The sequence below is a fragment of the Cavia porcellus genome, unplaced genomic scaffold (genome assembly GCF_034190915.1).
Source record: "Cavia porcellus strain 051 isolate PalLab524CR breed Dunkin Hartley unplaced genomic scaffold, mCavPor4.1 scaffold_1, whole genome shotgun sequence".
In the NCBI taxonomy this organism is placed as follows: Eukaryota; Metazoa; Chordata; class Mammalia; order Rodentia; family Caviidae; genus Cavia; species Cavia porcellus.
Genome location: NW_026947484.1, coordinates 222,658,383 through 222,669,007, shown reverse-complemented (window position 1 = coordinate 222,669,007; position 10,625 = coordinate 222,658,383).

Here is a 10,625-nt window from a genome sequence, read left to right as displayed (position 1 = left end):
ATAGGATTGAAGCACTTTCAATGCTTCAGTGCTGGATAAATACAAGGACGGGATAGAAGTACACACCAGGTGTAAGGGACAACGGACAGAGTCAATCCCGCATTATGGTCTTGGACAGAACATTTCTTAAATGATCAGTACGTATACACTGCAGAGCTACAGCAGAGTCTGACTCAGTGGTTCACAGAGAAGGGGACAGACACAATATGAAGACAGAGATGCCAAGCTTTTTATTTACTTTAGTCTTCCATCAGGCACCTAAAGGTCCAAGTGAAGCGTCAACAGCCTCAGCAAAAGCATCCTTCAGGTTCCTGGTAACCAGACAACATTTATCATAATCTATACATCAGAAATTCTACCTCCAGCTCATCACATCTGATGCGTGAACGTACCCAGGATTTCAGTGCCTTGCTAGACTGGATGACTCTTTAGGAGAGAAACTTTTTCTGTATTTTTTTCACATAGGGAAGAATTTAGACAAGTGTACTTGATTGCATTTTTTAAATTAGTTATTAGTATATGCATGTAGTAATATTGTTCACATTCCTTGTGTGAAGGCACCTGTACATAATACATCTTAATTCCTTGTTTGCATCACTTTTCCTCTCCCTTCCTGCTCCTGCCCTCCATCTTTTGATCCCATTCCTTTTTACCTACATGTTTTCAGTGTAAAATGTTTGCATTCCTTATGCTGTTTTGGTATATCTACATGTCACATCCCAATTCCTGTTATTTTGATCCTCTATTCCTCCTCTCCTTCCCCATCTTCTAGCTCTTGATCTTCTTCCCCTTTAAGACAGATACATCTCCAAATTTCTTATTATCTTTCTTTTCTTTTGGCTTTTATTTTTAACTTGAGTTTCTCATATAAAACAAATCATGTGATATTTAAACTATGTGTCTGATCTATTTTACTTAATATTATGGTATCGAGGTGCATCCATTTTCAATACATTACTCAAATTTATCTTTCTTTATGGAAGACTAATACCCCATTATACATAAATGCTACGTTTTCTTCATCCATTCATTTTTCATGGACCTACAGATCGCATGCATATCTCACTGTAATGTGATCCTCTTTAACTCTTTCAGAAAGATACTGAGAAAGAGAATAGAGAGGTCAAATGGAATTTCTAATTGAAATATTTTGAGTAGTCTCCACACTGATTTCCACAGTATCTGTGCTGGTTTACATTTCCACCAGTATTGTAGAAGAATTTCTTATTCCTCAAAGCCTTGCTAGTATTTGCTATTATTTCATTTCTTGATGATGGCAATTCTTTCTGGGGTAAAATGAAATCTCAGTGTTGTTTTAATTTGCATTTTTCTAGTGGCCTATGATCCTGATCATTTCTTCATGTATTTAATCATACTTACTCTATGAAGTGTCTGTTCATTTAGCTTGTCCACTCTCTTGATGGGGTCTTTTATTCTGGGAGTTCTAATTTTTAAGTTCTTTATATACTCTAGATATTACTCATCCATCTGAACAATCAATAGCAAATTTTTTTCATGATCTGTAGGTTTTTTTTTTTACTATGCTGGTTGTTTCTTTTTAAATTTGACTTGATATCATTTGTTGATTCTTGAAATAATTTCTTGTCCAATTGAGGTTTTGCTCAAAAAGTTCTTGTCTATGCCTGTGACCTAAAGATTTTTTACCTATTTTGCCTTCCAGAAGGCTGTTTCCGTTTTGAAATTAAGTTCTTTGATCATTTTGATTGTAATTTGGCACACAGTGAGAGACATGGGTATAAATTCAGTCTTCTGCATGTAGATAGCTAGTTGAATTTAGTAAAGAAGATATCATTCCTTAAGTGTGTATTTTTGGCCCCTTAGTCAAAGATCAAATAGTTTTATGTGCTCAGGATTGTTTTTACAGTCGCTCTTCTATTCCATTGACCCCCAAGTCAATTTTTGTGCCATTAACATGCTGCTTTTTTCATTGAAGCTTTGTAATATAATTTTAGGTCCAAAGTGGTGATGCCTGCTGCTTGTTAATGTTACCCAGGGTAACTTTTGCAATTATGGGTCTCTTCTGGTTCCATGAGAGCTATAGGATTATTTTCTAAAGTTTTATGAATAATGCTGTTGGATTTTATTAGCATTGTATCATAATTGTATATTAATTTTTAAAATATGCCCATCTCGAATACACTGTATTGGTTATATCTACTTAGAAGTATGTGTTATCTTTCTATTTGCTGATGCCCACTTCAGTTTACTTTTTCAGAGCACTGTAGTTTTCATGGTAGAGGTCTTCCCTTTCTTTAGTTTTTTCTACCTATTTAATTTCTTGGTCCAATTGTAAATAGTATATTTTTCCTAAATTTCTTTCTCAGTGAGTGCACTGTTGCTATGCAGAAATGCTATTAAATTCCGTGCGATGATCTTTGTATCCTATATTACTGAATTTGACTATTAATTCTATGAGTTATTTAGTGAACTTTTTGAGATCTTCTATGTAGAGAATGATGTCACCTATGAATGATAATTTTGAATTATACCTTTCTATATGTTCATTTCATTCACTTTTCTTACCTAATTGCTCTTGCTAATGTTTCAAGGATTATGTTGTACTGAGGAGTGACAGTGGATATTTTTGATTTTAAAGGAAAAGGTTTGTTTTCCCCACTTAATGTGAAGTTGGTCATAGATATGTCATAAGTGATTTTTATCAGATTAAAAAAAATCCTTCTATATCTGTTTTCTTCAGTGTTTTTATCATGAAAAGATGTTGAACTTTGTCAGAGGTTTTTTTCCCATATCTTTGGAGATGATCATGTGATTTTGTCTTTTTCTGTTTATGTGACTTACTAAATTTATTGATTTATATATGTTGAACGATCCTTGCATCCTTGAGATGAAGCCACTTGGCCACTATGTATGTGCTTTTTGAAGGTTATTTAGTGATTTAGTGTGTGTGTGTGTGTGTGTGTGTGTGTGTGTGTGTGTGTGTAGTCATTGTAGAGATTGATCTACAGTCATCTTTTCTGGTTGGACCTCTGTCAGGTATTGGAGTCAGGGAAACAGAAGCTTTCCAGGAATGACTTTGGCAGTACTCCTTCCCTTTCTTTTTTATTAAACATCTTGTGGAGTAGTTTTGTTAGATGTTCACTAAAGTTCTTGAGTGTTCAGCAGTGAACTGGTCCAGTGCTGGACATTTTTTGATAGTTTATTTACTACTGCTTCAATTTCATTGCCTCTTTTTGAAGTATTCAGGGTTATAAAATCTTCTAGGTTTAATTTATCCATATCTTCTAAGTTCTCCATTTACTGGCATTCAGATTTGAATGTAACTGCTAACTTCTTTTTACTTTTAGCAGTGTTATTGTGGTTTTACCTCTTTCCTTTCTAATTGCATTGATTTGAGCTCTATCTCTCTCTGTCTCTCTCTCTCTGTCTCTCTCTTGCTCTCCTCACATTAGATTCATCAATTTGTATATTTTATTTATTTTTTGAAAAACCAACACTTAGATTCACTAATTCTTTGTATTTTGTTCTCAATTTCCTTGATTTCTTCTCTAATCTTTGTAATTCTCTTTCTTGTGCTGGATGAGGAATTGAAAAGTACCAAGGATTTAAGTAATTTAAGCAAGACGATTCAGCTAGAAAGCAGCAGAAAGGAAACTTGACCTAAGCAACTTGAATGTTAGGACAAACCTTTTCATTTCGCTGTCCCTCACTAAGGGAACTTCTACCTTCCAGATCAAAAAGCACAAACACCCTTGTATAATAAAATAAGCCAAGCAAGGTACGGTAGCACACCGCTATAATCCCAGCACTTGGGAGGCTAAGGCAGGCAGATAGTAAGTTCAAGACAAGCCTGGGCTGCAAAGTGAGTCCAGCTTAAAACACATAGTGAGACTCTGTCTCAAACAGACAAAAATAGATAGATAAATAAATACATAGTAAAATAGGCCAGAGTCAGTAATATAGCTCAGTGGTATATGCGCCTGCCTCAAAAGGCAAGGTTCTGAGTTTGATTCCCAGGACCAGAGAGAGAGAGAGAGAGAGAGAGAAGAAAAGGAAAACAGAACGGAACTCTGATCCTAAACCAAAATGTAAATTAAACAAACAATAATCTTAACTTTTAATCATATCTTTTTTAACAAATTTACAAAAATTGGTAGCTTTACTTTCAAGCACTATAGTAAGAATTCTCTCCTCGGTTCTTGTCATTTCATGCAAGTGCGTCTAGTCTATCCATTCACATTTTAGCTTTTCCACAAATTAGTGATTATAAATCTAGTATCTTGGATTTCACGCTATTTGATTTCTTTCTTTTATTCCTACAATTCTCTGAACTATTGCTAAGGAAGCTCCAACTGCATATTTAGCTTCATTGAAAACACAAAGGAGAAAAAAATTATGCAGATGCAGAGAGTTGAAATGAAAGTCCAGTGATTTCATGGGGGTAAGTATAACGAATTCTCATTACCAAGTTTGTGTCATGGATCTGGGGTGAGATTAATAATAATGACCAGTATCAGCACAGCATTTAAGAGAACTGCATTCAAGAGTTTACAATAAATATATCACATTGTGCAAACACAAAACCAAAATTAATTCTCATTATTGCTTTAAAATGGCATTTGGTACAAATGGTGTATGTTTGGAAGGAATACAAACATCAGGTCTACTGTTCTCCTGGGAAAAGAAAAAAACATAAAAGGAGTTTGAATCAGAAAGAAAAAAAATAAATAATTGACAACTTACTCCCTATTGATATGCCCAGTCCTGAGACTGAAGCTTACCAAGAAGTTTGGGAGAAGCACACAACCATGGTGTGGTAAGGAGTATAAGCTTAATGTCCAGAAAAAATTCAAATAGCCAGCTCCCTCTTTGATGCAGGCAAAATTTTGAGCAAGTTAAAATGTTCTATACCTCAGACATCACTGAAATATATTATGGGTATATATTGTCTTACATTTTATATGAATTAACTTGCTTAGTGCCATGACAAGACAATTTGAATCTTTAAATCAGTCCAAATTGAATTTTCGCTCCTTTGGCATAATATACTGTGACATATTACTAGAGTCATTCTCTATTTTAAAAAATTAAAAGTTTTTACGGATTGGTGCATACTAATTATTTTTATACTGTCTAGTTGAAATAACATATATTAGCTCAAAGATGTGTTTAAATTCAGGATAAAGACAGGAAAAAAGAAACACTTTTGAACAATAATTGATTAATATACAATTTGTCACCTGGGAATAGAAGAATACCAGGTAATGAAGAAAAACCTAGCAAATACAGAAGCATCAGCTTTAGGGAGCATTACTCTGCCAGGAATGAAGTAAGGCACTGAAGAAGAAAAACCAGATTTGGGGCAAACCCTGACCCCCATATGCAGCTACTTTCCAAGACTGAGGTCTGGCCTTCACTTTAGATGCAATGGCTGTAGCATCCAGGATAGCAGAGCAGTTTAATGAGGCTGATGCATGCAGGCAGAAACATAGTTACTGGAATGTTGAAAAACCTCATCTGTGGGATGGACACCATTGAACACAGTAACACTGCTTGATATACCAGGGCCCAGCAGGAAGCCACCTGCAAGCCTAGGAAGGTGACCAGGTGTCCAATGCTTACAAGAATCAAAAGTGAGTGTGAAAATAGATGTGTACATAGTGCACACAAGTTTCATAACAATGGCTACCTCTGGAAGCCGAGGGAGAGGAATGACATAAAGAAGGCTTTAGCTGGTGTCTGCACTTTAATTGTAGTATTTTATTTCAAAAACTGGGAAGAAGATAGACAAATAGATCATAGACAAATAGATATTCAGTCTCAGTTTACTTCTGTATTTACAGCTATAGTACTATATCTTTTAATTAGAAAAGTCTATTGATATATATGATCATACCAAAATTGCTAATTGTGTTTTAGAAGACCATAATGACTTTATAATTTCCTAAAATCAACTACTTGTGGGTCATTTACAATGGGAAGTTTAGAAATCTTTAGAGCTTGAGAGACTAAATGATCCTACTTTATAGTAAAAGAAACATTTCCATGTTATAAATGAAAAACTGAATTAAAAAATAAGAAACCGTAAGTTTCTGTGGCCAGTGAATCAACGTGGTACTTTAAAAATTAAATTAGAAGTTGTATCTGTGGAATGAAACATGACAATAGAACTTCAATACTACAGTTAAAGAAACTCACTGACCCAGCTTATTTGTTTCAATAAAGTTGCCTTTTAAGGAATTCTATGTGGATCTTATAGGGTCTTAATTTGCAGTAGATATTATAGCAACTATGAACTCTTCAAAATGCATCATGAAAAGCTTTTTTTAAATAAACATATGTGGCAGAATGAATGGGTGAGTGATTTGGAGAAGGAATGAAGATATAATATTATTAGATCAGATGATTCTGGAAGTGTGCTAAAAATAACCACGTATACAATTACTTATATTTTAGTTAAAAACAGGCGAACGTTTAAGAAAGCTTATGATTTCAAATGTTATTTAAGACTTATGCTTTGCTTTAAAACCCTGCATTTAAGACCTTTATCACATTAGCAGATGTTTTTACTTATCTAAGATGCCAAAACATAATTGAGTGCACTGATTTTGCGTTTGCCTTGTGAACACTGTCAGTACCAGACATTGTCTATGTGCCTGTCAAATTCCCTTCATTGTTTTCTGAAAAATACAAGGATCTATTTTAAAAGTTAGAATTTCAATTTTTGAGATTAATTTCCATAAGAATCAATACTGTAAATGAGAGTGCAGTGAGAATAGCAATTTTTAAACATAGATTCACAACAGAAACACATACACGCTGTTTCATTTCTTTGTTTTTTCATTTCCTACTTACAGATGCAATACATTTCATTAATAAATTTAACAGTATCATGTAGCAAAATTCAAAACAAAGGAGAGAGACATTTAAATATTGAATTGAACTAAAAAATCATTCTGCCTCTTTGTAATGCATGGCACATGTGACATGCTTTGAAAAGACAGAGAATGAATTCTAATAATTCCTATTCCAGCCCTATGATATCAAGCAGAAGGAAGATGTGGTTAAAAGAACAAAAATCTTGGACCAACTGCTTAATCACACATGGAAAATAAAAGTCACCTAGGAAGCTCAAAAGACAGTGTTCATTTAGGGACAGAAACACGGCCACGGAAGCAGTTCATCACCTCCCCATACTGCCTACCTCAACTTTATGACCAGGTTGCTGAGCAAGAGGAAAAGAAATAATTTGCACACATTAGGTGGCAGCGTTTGACAAGTGTTCAGTATGTGTTTAGTAAAATCAAGGCACTGATGCGTTATACTCATTGTATGTGATACTGCCATATAACTTTTAAGCAAATTGAATCATAAACATGATTTACCAATTTAATATTTATTAAGCAGCAAAAGCTCATTGTATTCATCCTGTTTATCACTTTTGAAGGCATGCATAGATTTATTCAACATTTAGGAAAAGCTTTGTATTTGCTGGTAACATAACAATATAGTAAAAAAAATCATTCAAAAGAATGAAAGCATTACAGGACTTCAAAACCAAATAACAGAAAATGAACAATGGCTGCTATAATACCTCATTTTCCTCAAAAAAAATTTTGTCTATAATCCAGTAAAACACAACAGGATAGAATCAATCAAAATGGAAGAACAAAAGCATGGTAGGACTTGAAAACAATATGATAGTAAATCAGCAATAGCTACCATAATGTCTGGTTTTCAAAATAGCGTTCATACCATCTCACATAATAAAATCAAACAAAACAAAATAAAATCAGACCAATGAATGAAAGCATTATAAGGCTTCAAAACAATACAATAGGAAGCCATGATTACCATAATATTCCCCATTATATTCAAAGTAGCTGCCCTTACCATCTGAAAGCATAAAATCTAACAAAAGACAGAACAAAGCCAAACTTAATAAAATTGTGTAAACAATGAAAGAGTTCAAGGTAAGATAATAAGAAAGCGACAGTAGTTTCCACTTTTCCCTCCCTTTGCTCTTTTTTTAAAAATTTTATTTAAAGAAAGACTAAACAAAACAGAAAATGGGTAGAAATAATACATACTTTCAAAGAAAGCATAAACAGTAAGAAATCACTAGTTGATATTTACATATTGGCCTCTTACAAATAGTTATTCAAGATACAAAAGTGGAGCATATAAAGTGGGGTTTCAAACAGCAAGACTGCAACCAGTTCTGTTCAACAAAAAATCACTCTGAGCAAAGAATAATAGTATTGCTGGCTTTCACATTATGATACTCCTGAATCAGCACTGGGTACTGTAGTGTCTCTTTTTCTTCAAAGTATTTGTTCATTTCATCATGTGTCATAAGATCAGTTCTCCTAAAATGTTTATTGGTTATACATATGCATGAGTCTTAACATGTATTTCTATCCTTTCTATATTAGAGGGAGAAACAAAACAAAGCAAGACAAAACAAAACATATTCCTATAAATACATGAAATGCAAAAGACATGTAAGACCAGTGTACAATGGGTTCTACCATAGTTACTGTGTTTTCTCTTGTTATCTTCAATAGAATTGGCTATATCATCAGACATAGTATAATGGAATATATCAGTACATAACAGTATTAATAAAAACACAATTTTGTATGTAGTATAAAACTTCAAAAACAGGTAGTAATCAAGTGAGTCTAGGTATCATAATGAGTCTTGTCATCTTCAGTTTAATTGCCTAAACTCTCAGACTTGATACTATCAATCAGATGTGTTGAATAAAATCTATCAATGCCAAACAGCAATCAATCAAACCAGATTAAACTAAGATCAGTCATGATAAACCAGTATAAGTCATACAGGGCTCCAAATTAAGTTAATAGGAAATTAAAGATGATTACTGTGCTATATCCTGGTGTTTTTGGTATAGCTGTCTGTGCCCTCAAATCTAATGCAAGTAGACAAACTGGGACAGAATAAAATCTATCCAAGCGGAGTGGTGCGAGTAACATGGGTTTTAATTCCTGATGCACTATTAACAATATCTTATGCCATCTTTTAAAAGACCATTACTCTTCTTTCACTTCCCAGGATGCACTGTGTATTTTTGAGTCTCACCTAGACCCTCGGTTTTAAATTGGGGTGGGGAACAACCTGCTATTTACCTAAGTGGTTCCAAACCTTCTCCCTCCTGGACTTGATCTCTAATTATATGCCTTTACCCATTAAAGCCTGTCTTTCCAACCTGTCTGCAAATACTGGTCTAGTTGTCCCTATTACTCTCTGACTCCCTGTCCCATAGAGCACTGTTTTCCCATATTTGATTTTCAGTCCATATACCCTTTGCAGGTTAATTATATTTTCTATAAAGAGCCTCTCAGTGTACCCTACCTCCTGATCTACTCTACCTGTGATTCTTTTTTTTAATTTAGTATATCAAGGCCATCTATATTAGTTTATAACTAAACTTCTCTGCCTCAGTTTTGTTATGTTCTTTGTTTGCCCTTAGTTGTCTGCTTGTCTTCTTCATTCTATTTTCTGATCCATTCATTGAAGCCTCTCAGCCACTGTTCCTGGAATCCTGGTACTCTTCTGTCTCTCTAGAATGCCCTGCAGTATTCTCTGTAGAGTTGGATTGGTGGTTGTGAATTTCCCCAGTTCCTCTTTGTTTTGGAAGGATCTTGTTTCTCCATTAATTTCTAGAGACAGTTTAGCAGGGTAAATCAATCTGGGCAAGAGGTTATTTTCTTTCAGGGCTTGGAATATTTCCCTCCAAGCTCCTCTTGACTTGATGGTTTGTGTCAAGAAGTCAGCCATAATTCTGATGGAATTTCCTTTATAGGTGATCTGTTTCTTACCTCTAACAGAATTTATATACTGTTCTTATATTGAATTTCTGGGATCTTGATTATTATATGCCTGCGTGTGGTTCTGTTTTGGTTGTAGGTGGCTGGAATTCTGTATGCCTCGTATATCTGAATATCATTTCCTTTTCCTGTTTGAGAGGTTTTCCTCAATTATTTCTGTGAATAGCCTTTGTAGTTCCTGTGTTTGTAACCCTGCTTCTTCATTCACATTCTGTATTCTTAAGTTATAGGTCATCTTGTCATCTTATTTCCTTGTTATTTTTAAAAATTTTTCCTTTCATGATCCCACATTGGAAACCTGTCCTCCAGTTTGGATAATCTATCCTTAGTTTCTTTCAAGCAGTTTTGTCAGCTTTCAATGGAGTTTTTAATTTCCTGGTAATCTCTTTGAATCTGTTTCATGTGTTCTATATTTTCTTTATATTCTTCATCAAAAGGTTCTCTGCTTTGTTTGTGTTCCTCCATTCTTGATCTGTGTCTTCTTGAGAGGTGTTTAGCATGTCTTTTATTAATCTATTTATATCTTGCTTTACTTGGTTAAATATTTCACTTTTGAACTCATCCATAAGGCCCCGAATATATTCCTTTATGTCCACTGATGCCGTGTCTGATATTGCATGTTTGCTGTCCTCAATCTCTTTTGTATTTACCTTTCCTGGATCAGTGTTCTCAGGGTTGGGGGCTAGGGGATTTTTCTTATTGTTTCTTCTTCTCATATTTTTGTTTCTTCCATATAGGCATATAAAGAAGGCCCCAGTCCCATTTTTTTGTTGCTGTTGATTCTGGTTCTTC